The following is a 10,645-nucleotide window of genomic DNA, read 5'->3' on the forward strand; positions in this document are numbered from 1 at the left end:
CGCCGGAGGACAGCCGAGATGCGGTCGTCGGACTCCAGCCGGACTAAAGCTGCCAAAAATACGGCCGTGCTACGGGCATTGGAGTTCAGCCTCAGTACGTTAACTGCACTGTGAGGCGGTCACTGCATGTCGCGCAAGCAGATGACTCATTCGGGCAGTGCAGCAGCAGCACAAACCGAGCATTTTGGGTACAATGCAGCCACATCAAAGTGAGCTCGCGCGCAACCACCAGCCGTCAAGCTTTCAGCGCAGCCTTGCTTAATTACCAGCCTCAGTTGACAGCAAAATTCATTTATTAAACAGTGCTCACAAATTGTCGTTCCTTTATTGCTGTGCCTCTTTTACTGCCGAACACAGAAAATATTCAGTTCTTTGTAGAGCTTGAATAGATGTATTGTCCAGGTCCTGATATCCTCTGTGGGGCGGCTTACCTGTAATAAACGGGAAAAGAGGAAGGGGGGCAGGAGGTGGGGGGGGGTGGCGTTTCTGGGAAGGACAGAAATGCGCCCGGCAGGTCAACATCCATCGGGGACTGAAACAGGGATGCCCTTTGAGCCCAATACTGTTCATGCTTTACATGGCAGGGTTAGAAAAGAAACTGGAAGAAAGTCAAGTAGGGTTTAGCCTAACCCATATGCTGCAAGGCGAAGTGGTACAACAGCATATTCCGGGAATGTTATACGCAGACGACATTGTTCTTTTAGCTGATAACCAAACCGATATGCAGCGGCTAATAAATATTTGCGGCCAGGAAGCCACTGACCTCGGGTTAAATTTCGGTGCAGAAAAATCAGGAATAATGGTTTTCAATGACGCTACCACCGACGTAGTGTCTATCCAGCAAGGCGAATTACCTAGAGTCAAGGAATATAAATATTTGGGAGTGTGGATAAACGAAGGGGATAGCTACTTAAGTACTCACGAGGAGCAACTTAAGGTTAAGGGAAAGCGAAACGCAGCTATAATGAAGCATAGAGCTCTGTGGGGGTATAACAAATATGAAGTAGTAAGAGGAATGTGGAAAGGAGTAATGGTTCCGGGTCTCACGTTTGCGAATGCTGTACTCTGCTTAAAATCAGACGTTCTATCACGCCTTGAAGTAAACCAGAGAACGGTAGGACGTCTGGCCTTAGGCGCGCATGGAAAAACAACTAACGAAGCAGTTCAGGGAGATATGGGCTGGGCGTCGTTTGAAGTTAGAGAAGCTCAGAGTAAAATATGCTTTGAGATGAGGTTGAGGGCAATGGATCAACGAAGGTGGGCAGCTAAGGTTTTTAGGTACCTATACTTGAAAAGCGTGGACACGCAGTGGTTAAGAAAGACTAGAAGGCTAACGATGAAATACGGAAAGAACAGTGGGGAATCCAAAACAGCCAAGGTAACCAAAAAAGAGGCAAGGCAGATTGAAACGAATAAATGGAGGGAAAAAATGGAAGCCAAAACGTCGTTAGAGATGTACAGGGCTGAGAAGATGAACATCAGAAAGGAAAATTTCTACGATAATTCCCAGGGCAGTGCTTTGCTTTTTGAGGCTAGAGCAGGTTGCCTGCGAACTAAGAGTTTTGTGGGGAAGTATTCACAAAATGATGGGGTATGCGTGGTCTGCGGAAAAGAAACAGAAACTATGCGGCACATCGTGCCAGAATGTGAGGGTATCCATCCAAATCTACATGAAGGGAATATTGGGCTGCCAGAAGCCCTAGTATTTAAAGGTATCACAGAGGAAGTTAACTTCAAGGCTGTCGAGGGGACGAAAAGAAGATTAGAATGCTGGTGGACGAAAAGCAGAGAGGGGAATATTGCCTAGGACAGTTACCACTTGTAACAGAAAAAAAAAAGTATTTTGTGCCGAATAAGCTTTATGTGCCTGCCCTAAGCAGCGTTAGTATTGAACCAAAAGTGTAAAACATAGGTATATTAGTCTTTTTTGGTAAGATGACATGTCATCACCCCGATACAAAGGGGAAACCAATAGAAATCATCATCATCAGGCGGAAGGCTGTACTGGGTTGAATTTCAGAGAGATAAATTGCGCCGCTTTTAGCCAATTTCTTTTAGGGCAATAGTCCGGAACACTTTCATGCTGTGACTACATAAACTATTTTTATAACAGTTGCTTGACCAGTTTTGATGTATATAAAATCGGCGTGAATGCCTTTACGAAGCGTTTTGGTTCTCAACAAAACTCTCAGAAGCATTTAAAATAACTCCTTCACAAACTACTCGATCAACTTTTTTGATGCCCTCGCGCAGGGCTGATCCTAAGAAGGAGCGAACAGGTACTTTCATTTTCAATCTATTTTAATGTTGCTTTCATGAGTTACGTCCACACCACTTAATAGTCCAAAAGAACTTAATTTTCTTCTAATGTCATACTACGTTCAAAAAATTCTAGACGCGTTGCGAATGACGCCCTGCTTCAGGTGGCTGCAGTTGTATCCCTCTGTGTTCACGCAAGGAAAGGCGTAAAATTAGAGTTACATTATTTGTTTCAAACGAATAACATAGCAATGGTAGTATGCATACAGGAAACCTTGCATACTGCAACGAATAGGGCAATAAATATTTTATTGGTCAAGGTTGAATGCGTAGCGTTCTCAACACGTCGGAGGCCAACTTGCGCCTCTGGAAGTTTATTTATTTATTTTTATTCATTTATTTATTCATTGCTCTATTTATTTATTTATTTATTTATTTGATGCCTGCTTGCCTTTGCATGCGTTACAGAAGGGAGATACATAACACTAAGCATTAAATATGAGACAAAAGAACAAAATAATTCTACAAAGCACGCTGAAAATCGTCAATATAAAAAGTTAATGCAATCATACGTGGAAGATAATTACACTGCAGTATTGATGTAAGATAAAATGAATCGGGCAAGGCGTCACCTTTAAAGGAAAGTTAATAATTTGCTTTAAAGGAGCCATGAAGAGAAAATACAATTTGGTTTAATTTGAAAGAACTAGGATTCAGTATCACACTCAGGTCCATTACAGCCACAAAAGATGTTTTTTTTAACGAAAAAAAGCAAGAAGTATTTAAAAATTTCAAATTTTGTGCCACAGTAACGTGTTATGAGCAAGAATGACGTCATACGGGCCAATAATAAAACAATTTTCAGTGCGTTAACTGCAGGTTAGCATTCAAGTGATGCGGTCAAATGGAACTAGAGGCCCCAACATAGACGTCCAGTCCTGCGTTGTCGCGACAGGTGAGTTAGGCGGCTGCCAATCGCACAAACAAGTTTCCGTGACGTCATAGAAAAGTTGCGGGAAATTGGCTAGGGGGTCGCGACTGCTTCACACGTTTTCTTTAATATATCCGTTATTTGTTCGAAGATTGCGATGATATTGGTATCATTGTTATCGGGACTAAGCAGTCTTTCTAATAAACCCAACTTGTATTTTGTCTTCATGGCTCCTTTAAGCTAGCTGTCCCACTTTGCAATATGTAGAATGGCGAATGGACATACTTCTCCCCTTCTACTCCAGTTTTCTAATAATAGATATTACGAAAAAAGTTCAACCTGTGGTTTCGTCTGTGATCTTTCACGTCCTGCCATTTCAGTTTACTTTTACTTTCTCTCATGCTAAGTTGAGCGTGCCAATTACCTAATACGGATCGCACTGACATATTCTGTATGTTTTCGAGCGTATCAACCAGCTCTTTGGTGTAGGGATCCACGAAAACACATGCGTACTCCAAGATGTAGCGCACATGAGTGCAATACGGTTGTTCTTTTCAGTTAGATGGAGGTTCACTGAAATTTAGTCTCAGAAAGCCAAAAACATATGCAGCCGTAACTTTTATGGTGTGAACCTGCCTATTTAACCTCTAACAACTCCCTAAATAAACTCCTAGTATTTATATTCCCCGGCCGTTGTTACAGCAGCCTAATTTACGGTATACGTATTCAATTCGAATGAAGGTTTTCTTGTAAAGGTGCCGTTAACACACTGTTTAACATCCAAAATTTTTTCTGAATCAGCACACCAGGATGTTATTAAATTCGAATAAAGCTGCAGGTGTACGGAATCACGTTCATTCTCTATTGGCGGTGAGCGCGAACACGGGCGGCGCTGCGAAGCGCGCCTCCATGACGTCAGCTTAGGGATTCTCGCATTTGTCGTCTGCTTGACTCATGCTCGCTCTTCCTGCTGTTTATTTGCGCTCGGTCAACGTCTGATGCTTGTTCGGGCCAGAATTGGCGTGTGGGTAATTTTTTATCATAATAATAGGCTTAAAATCGCATACACTAGCTCATGGTGTCAGTTAAAGTATAGTTTTGGATACCGCTGCGGAAGAAGCATTGCCAGCGTCGCCCTATTCCTTGCGAAGCCGGTCCTGTGCGGAGCACGAAGAGTCGGAGTTCGGCTTCAACTTCTCAATTAAGCAATCTTTCGACCAAAGGGAACAGTCAGCTTCTAATAACCGACAACAGCGAAAATGGAAGACCAAAACAAATTCTAGGTCTTCAGGGCTGTTGGCTTTGGCAGAAGGCATTACGATTCCCGGTAATCATATGTAAGGTAAAACAGTTTTTGCAACCTTTCCGAACGCTCGGACGTGTTGTGTCACATCACTTTACGTTGTCAAGGCATGAAAGTTTGCCGACATGCTCCATAGACTGCAAAAACTGTAGGTTGAGTTCCAAATAACCCACTGTGTATATAGGCGCGTGCTGATTTTATACCAGGCATCTAACCAGTATGGAGCAAAACGAGTCACGTCTACGTTAAATATACAGTAACACTATGTTTGTTCAGACCTGGAGGGATATTTCCGTACATTTTCCCCAGCCATATCTTCCCGATATTCGGATAAGGGTTATAGGAAAATTGCACTCAAGAGGAGGAGGAGTAGGAGGAGGAGGAGAAAACTTTATTTAACAATTAAATCGAGCTGGTTAGTGGGCCGGGTCCTCAGTTGAGGACAATAGAGTAAAAGTAATTTTCTTCAATTCATAGAACGCCATCCCGAGTAGAATAGGATTTGTTCTTTGCGCCTGGAAGGGTTGGAAAGCAATAAAGAGCTACTTAGAATTATTCCTCGGTTTCGATTCTTGTAATATATGCAGGTATACTATTTATTGCGTGAGTTAGCGAGTATATAATGCCTTCAACGCCTTAATCATGTCATCATGGATCGGGTTGAGAGTCAGTTCGTTATGACAACAATATGATTACGATAGAAATTTGGAGCACAAAAGCCACCTTCGAGTACTGTGGACAACGTTGTTTAGGGCGCGATCGCGGTGGCGTAGCACAAACCTTCTCATTGTATTTGCATGTGAATAAACAGAGCACGCAGTGGATATGCGCCTTCTTGCACGCAGCCTTAATGAAAGCCAATTTGTGAAGAAGGGAATGCATGCCATACAACATGAAGGAAATATCCACACGATCTTTGTGAGCCTCCCAAACATCCAAAAACCTCCTAATAAAACGTTTGTGACAGCGCAGAAAAATTAATGCGTTGAGCAGAAAAAAAAGCAAGAAACATTAATCTGATACAAGACAACAAAAACGAAAGAAATAGAAGAAAGCCGCTTTATTTCCTGCTGTGCGATGTGCGTGTAGGGCCCTCTGCTTGGTACGTAGCATTAGGCTGTTGAGTCTTCATAAGAGCATCTAAAAAATACTGCAGGGAAGCCTAGGCATTTCGAATACTTACCGAGAAGCTCTGATCGCTGATCCTCGCGAATAAGCTAGAAAGGACGAGTTGCACACGATCGTCTGACCGATTCTCTGAAGAAAGTTGTTCTCCATCTCCTCGTGTGTTGTAAACTTGTGGGGGATACAGCTTCAAATTATTCAGGTGCGTCAGAAGCTGGAAAAAGAACTGTCACTAGAAATACGCTTTTTTAAAGCACTACAGCAACAAAGTGGGCGATTTCTAGCACAGGCATTGCTGCCCCTCACAAGCGGAGTGTAGCAGACGACAGCGTAGCGAGTCCCTAAGCCGACGTCAGAGCCAGGGCGCGCCACTCAAACATCTCACCGCCAATAGTCCGGTAAACTACACAGTACTTTTGAACAAAGCTATAGGGCCAATAGTAATAACAATGCAAAAAAAGATTCATTCAGTTCATAGGATGAAATGTACTACGCAGAAGGTGATATGGAACAACATCATTTGCTTTTTTGCGGTCCAAGAATATACAGTCAACCACTTTAGGCTTACCTATTGCAAGAGCCAAATCATGCGTGAACTCAACAATCTGCGTTGAGAAAGAAAATCCTGACAAAATCCGTGTTTGCTAGGATGCTGGCGATTATGTTTAACCAAATGAGTCATATCCCAAGAGTCGCTAAGCTCACCTTCAAACATCGGAACTAAATTAACAGCTAGGCTTCGTCAGTGACAAGGGTCTGTTGTTATCGAAAATTTAAAATAATTTTTTTTCTAAATAGGCAGTCGTAAAATCCTATGCAGTAACATGGTGCAGGGCATGAAGTTGATCCTACCAATGCACGAGCGAGTCTCTACTACGTTTATCGCCAACAACATAGTGCAACATTGCTTGTCACAGTTTAATTGTAAGCAGAATAACTTGCGCTTTTGCTCGCACTTGCCTTTCTTTGGTGGGGAGTCCTTGACAAGGTGGCGGTTTAGCTCCTGCGTGGTGGCCGCTTGCTCGGCGCCCTTGAAGGCCAGTTATTTTAGTGAACAATCTCCATCTCGGATCGGTCATCTCTGCCGGGTCGATGTCTCCAGTGCTCCCCATTTCTTGAGGGGGCGAATAGCCTCGAGCTGATGCGTCGACGAAGTCGGCGGCCGAGGCGTGGTAGCGGCGATGACTGGCGAGGCTTAGCTCACCCGTCGGTGTATCACAGTCTTCTTGTGGCAATAAATGACATTTCGATGACCTAAAAGGTTCCCTGCTAATGTCCAGTGAGTCCTTGCACCTTGCCCGTTCACCGAGAACACTCATTACTGTTTGACAAACGATGCTCGTTCATTTAAAACGTAGAAACACGGAGTGGATGAAAAACGTGTCCCCGTCGTTCGGCTCCCTAACGGCTTTTTCTCCCGCCAGGAAAAAAACGGTCTCTTTCCAAACACGTCTGTGCATGAATTCTCGGCGCCCAGGCGCGTGCCGTTGTTCGGCTGTATGCCGTTTGCCGGAAAAATGACGTATAACCAGATACCTTACGTAGGCCGGTATCCTCTTGAACACCGGTTGCCAAATATTCTGTGGCCATTCGCTTGCCGTAATTCGGCCTAGGACAGCTAACCGAATTAAAAACGCATATTCTGTGGCCGTACGTCGGCCGGTATCCTTCATAACACTGGTTGCCCGAATAAAACGAATATATTCTACCACCGGACGCGCGGTTCACCGTTGAAACAACGAATGCACGCAGCCGCGCTCCGGCCGGTCTCCTTTCGAACACCAACTGCCGCAAGAATACGCATATTCTGTGGCCGGTCGCTTGCCGTGCTTCGGCCGATTACCGCTTCCCGAAGAAAAAACGGATGCCCTAAGGCCGTACATCGGCCGTTCTCTTTGTCAACATCGGCAGCCGTAAGAGAACTGAATATCTGGCAGCCGGTTAGCTGCCGTTGTGCGTCCGGACACGGGCGGACGGAAAAATACCGAAGCGCTGGTTGCCGAATGTTGGCCGTTCAACGCATGATCAGTGGCTGCCAGAACCTGGATGCTGGCCGGACATGCCAGAAAGCGGCCATAGACGGGCCGGTCTTCGGGCACACTTTCTGTGCCGCCTGGGGAGGAGGCGCTCCTACGCGTGCTTGTTTTTCACCATGCCTGTCTGTCTTAGTCTGTCACTGATAAAACTTCCTTTGTCACGAAGCAAAATTCCTTGCGCTGCCGCAGGCTGATGCCGGCTTTGCGCGCTTATCTATTCGGATCACAGGCCCTGAAATTTTCTGAGTGGGGCATCCCACCTCTATCCCCTCCGCATTTAGGTATTGTTTTGACCCCGCTGTTCGCACTCCGCATCGGTACGCACTTTTAAAATTGAGGACTACTGTAGAAGCGCCCGGACAGCGTGGCGGGATCCCAGCTGCTTATCCTTTTGTTTCCTATAATTTTATGAAGTTTACAAGCACGTGATATTATTGGAAAGTAAACGTAGAAGTGAGCGCCTGAACAAAAAACGTGCACGTAATTTTTTTCTTCTCTAAATACACCAGAAAGAAAAATATCAGTAAAATAATGGCTGCCCCATCCGAAAATATCGTTTTTCTGTTAGCTATATGTCTACCCGACAATCAGTATGTTCTTACACTATTTAAGTCCACCTCCGTCTTTATCTTTGGAAAAATGCAGCAAGTATGAAGCGAGCGACACGTTGAACGAGATCCCCAGTGCGCCACAGAACTAGCGCTCCGTCGCGGCTAAGATGTAAGCGAAACGGCCCTGGAAGCCCAACAGGCAAGCTGACAGACACACGTCGTAGAAGTGGGTGCAGCGTTCGCGACTCGCGAGCAGTGACGTAAGGCGAGATGTCCGCCGGCACGCGCCACATAGCGGATCAGTGCCTGAACTAAGCGTCCCTACCCTTCCCATTGAAAAGCGCGTGACGCGTCAGGCAATCTTAACACAGGCGGCGTTGGGTCAACAGGACCGGCAACTTATCTCGGAGTACCCTTAGCTAATTATCGAGATAGTAACGGGTACTGGGCTGAAAGAGCTCAGAGAATGCGCGCGCATACAGCAAAGTGGGAGGGCCGCAGCCTTTCTATCTTTGCGCGTGCAACAGTTTGTAATGTCTTCCTGGTCTCAAAACTTTGGTATATCATGCAGGCCCTCTCATGCACTCGATTAAATGTTCAAAAGTTTCACCGCATTTTTGCGGTCTTTGTCTGGCAATCAACTTATGAGAGGACGAGTAGGAGCAACTTGTTTAGGAAAGTTCAACGGGGAGGGCTGTCACTCCCACATCTATTTGTAAGACAACTTGTTTCCCGTTTCTTGTTCTTAAGGGATCAGAGGGATCCGTTTATACACACCTTCTTGCAGCACACGCTCGCAAGTGCTTTACCTAACTTCATAGTGTCGTCAGCGAATGTGACCCGTTACTCAGTTAGTCTCTTTTTGAGAGAAGTTGTTTCCTCTTGCCGCTTTTTAATTGCGCGTTTTTCTATTGAATTTTTGTCAACTGTGAACGGTAAAAAACGGTCCAGTGACCTTATCGATTGTCTGTTCCCTGAGCCGATGTATAGATCATTGTATAAAGTTGGCTCCGGACATGACGTACTACGAAAGGTGAAGAAAATGCTAGTGCCAGGTGCTGGTAAAACCTTCTTTTTTAAACTGCATACTAATACACTCCCCGTTAAAACATGGATGTTAGAGAAGGGTTTATTTTTGCCGTGGGGTGCTGAATGTTAATTGTGTAAAAAAACCAGAAAGTGTTGAACACGTATTCATCGACTGTTGGGACGCTGTTTTCTTTTGGGATGTCTTGCAACGTACCTTAAAAAAGACCTTCCAATCACGGCACGGGGAATCCGCTACCTTGATGTGAAAACTGATGTTTTACCATACGATTTGTTGTTTGGGTTTACATAGCATCTGGAGAAGCAGAATGGATGTGAGAAATGCAGATATTAATGCAAAATCGGTGGACAACCACTTTGTAGAGCACGTGTGTAAACTGCGCGAAGTTTTTGTTAAGCTGGAGTACGATGATGATGTGATCACTGCTATGAACGAACTAGCTGTATTAAAAGTTCACAAAAACGTAACCGCCAGCTAAAAGCTCGGCGGATTCTTTGTATGTTCCTTTCCTTTTCTTTCTCAGCCCTGAGGGCTGATTGTGTAGTACTTGTTTTGTTGTGCCCAAACGGCAATAAAGAAGTGAGTGAGAATATGTAGTGAGAATATAGTACAACTGCATATTGCCCGCTTCAGATTGGTTTGAAATTCTGGTGTAAATTACTCTGAAATAGCTTTTGGCGATCTTATAACCTGGCTTTTAACTGGCTTTGTGTTACGACAAGCGGATTTCGTTTAGACGAGGTGACCGCGGACCCGCCGCGGTGGCTCAGTGGCTAAGGCGTTGCGCTGCTGAGCACGAGGTCGCGGGTTCGATTCCCGGCCGCGGCGGCCGCTTTTCTGATGGAGGCGGAAAGCAAAAACGCCCGTGTGTACGAGATTTCGGCGCACGATAAAGATCCCCAGGTGGTCAAAATTAATCCGGAGCCCTCCACTACGGCGCGCCTCATCGCCTGCGTTGCGTCGGCGCGCTAAACCCCACAATCAGATCAGATCAGACGAGGTGACCGCGGGCTTCCATCTACTGCGCAGTGTGGACGCAGGATGGCGAGCTCCGTTGAAGGAGCGGCTTTGGTAGGCCTTGCGGCTCGCGGTAACAGGTCAACCGATATTGATAACGCCCAGGATTATCAAGTTATGCTGCCGCAACTGCCGTACAGACCATCTGTGCTTAATACGATTTTTTTGCACGCCGATTTGAGAGCCAGGCCGTACAAGGTCGAAGAATGCTGCGACACTTTGGTTCGTCTGGAGCTGTTCCCCGAGGTTATCGCCTTGGGGGCGTACCAGATGAACCATTTGTGGGCGGTTACTTTCAAAGACCCCGAAGGGGTGAAGAAACTTGCTGCCGTCGGGGAACTCCAAGTCAAGGGTCGTCGTTGCCTCGTCATCGAT

Source organism: Haemaphysalis longicornis, unplaced genomic scaffold, assembly GCF_048455015.1.
Source record: "Haemaphysalis longicornis isolate Haplotype H1 unplaced genomic scaffold, Haemaphysalis longicornis Haplotype H1 scaffold_2, whole genome shotgun sequence".
Taxonomy (NCBI): domain Eukaryota; kingdom Metazoa; phylum Arthropoda; class Arachnida; order Ixodida; family Ixodidae; genus Haemaphysalis; species Haemaphysalis longicornis.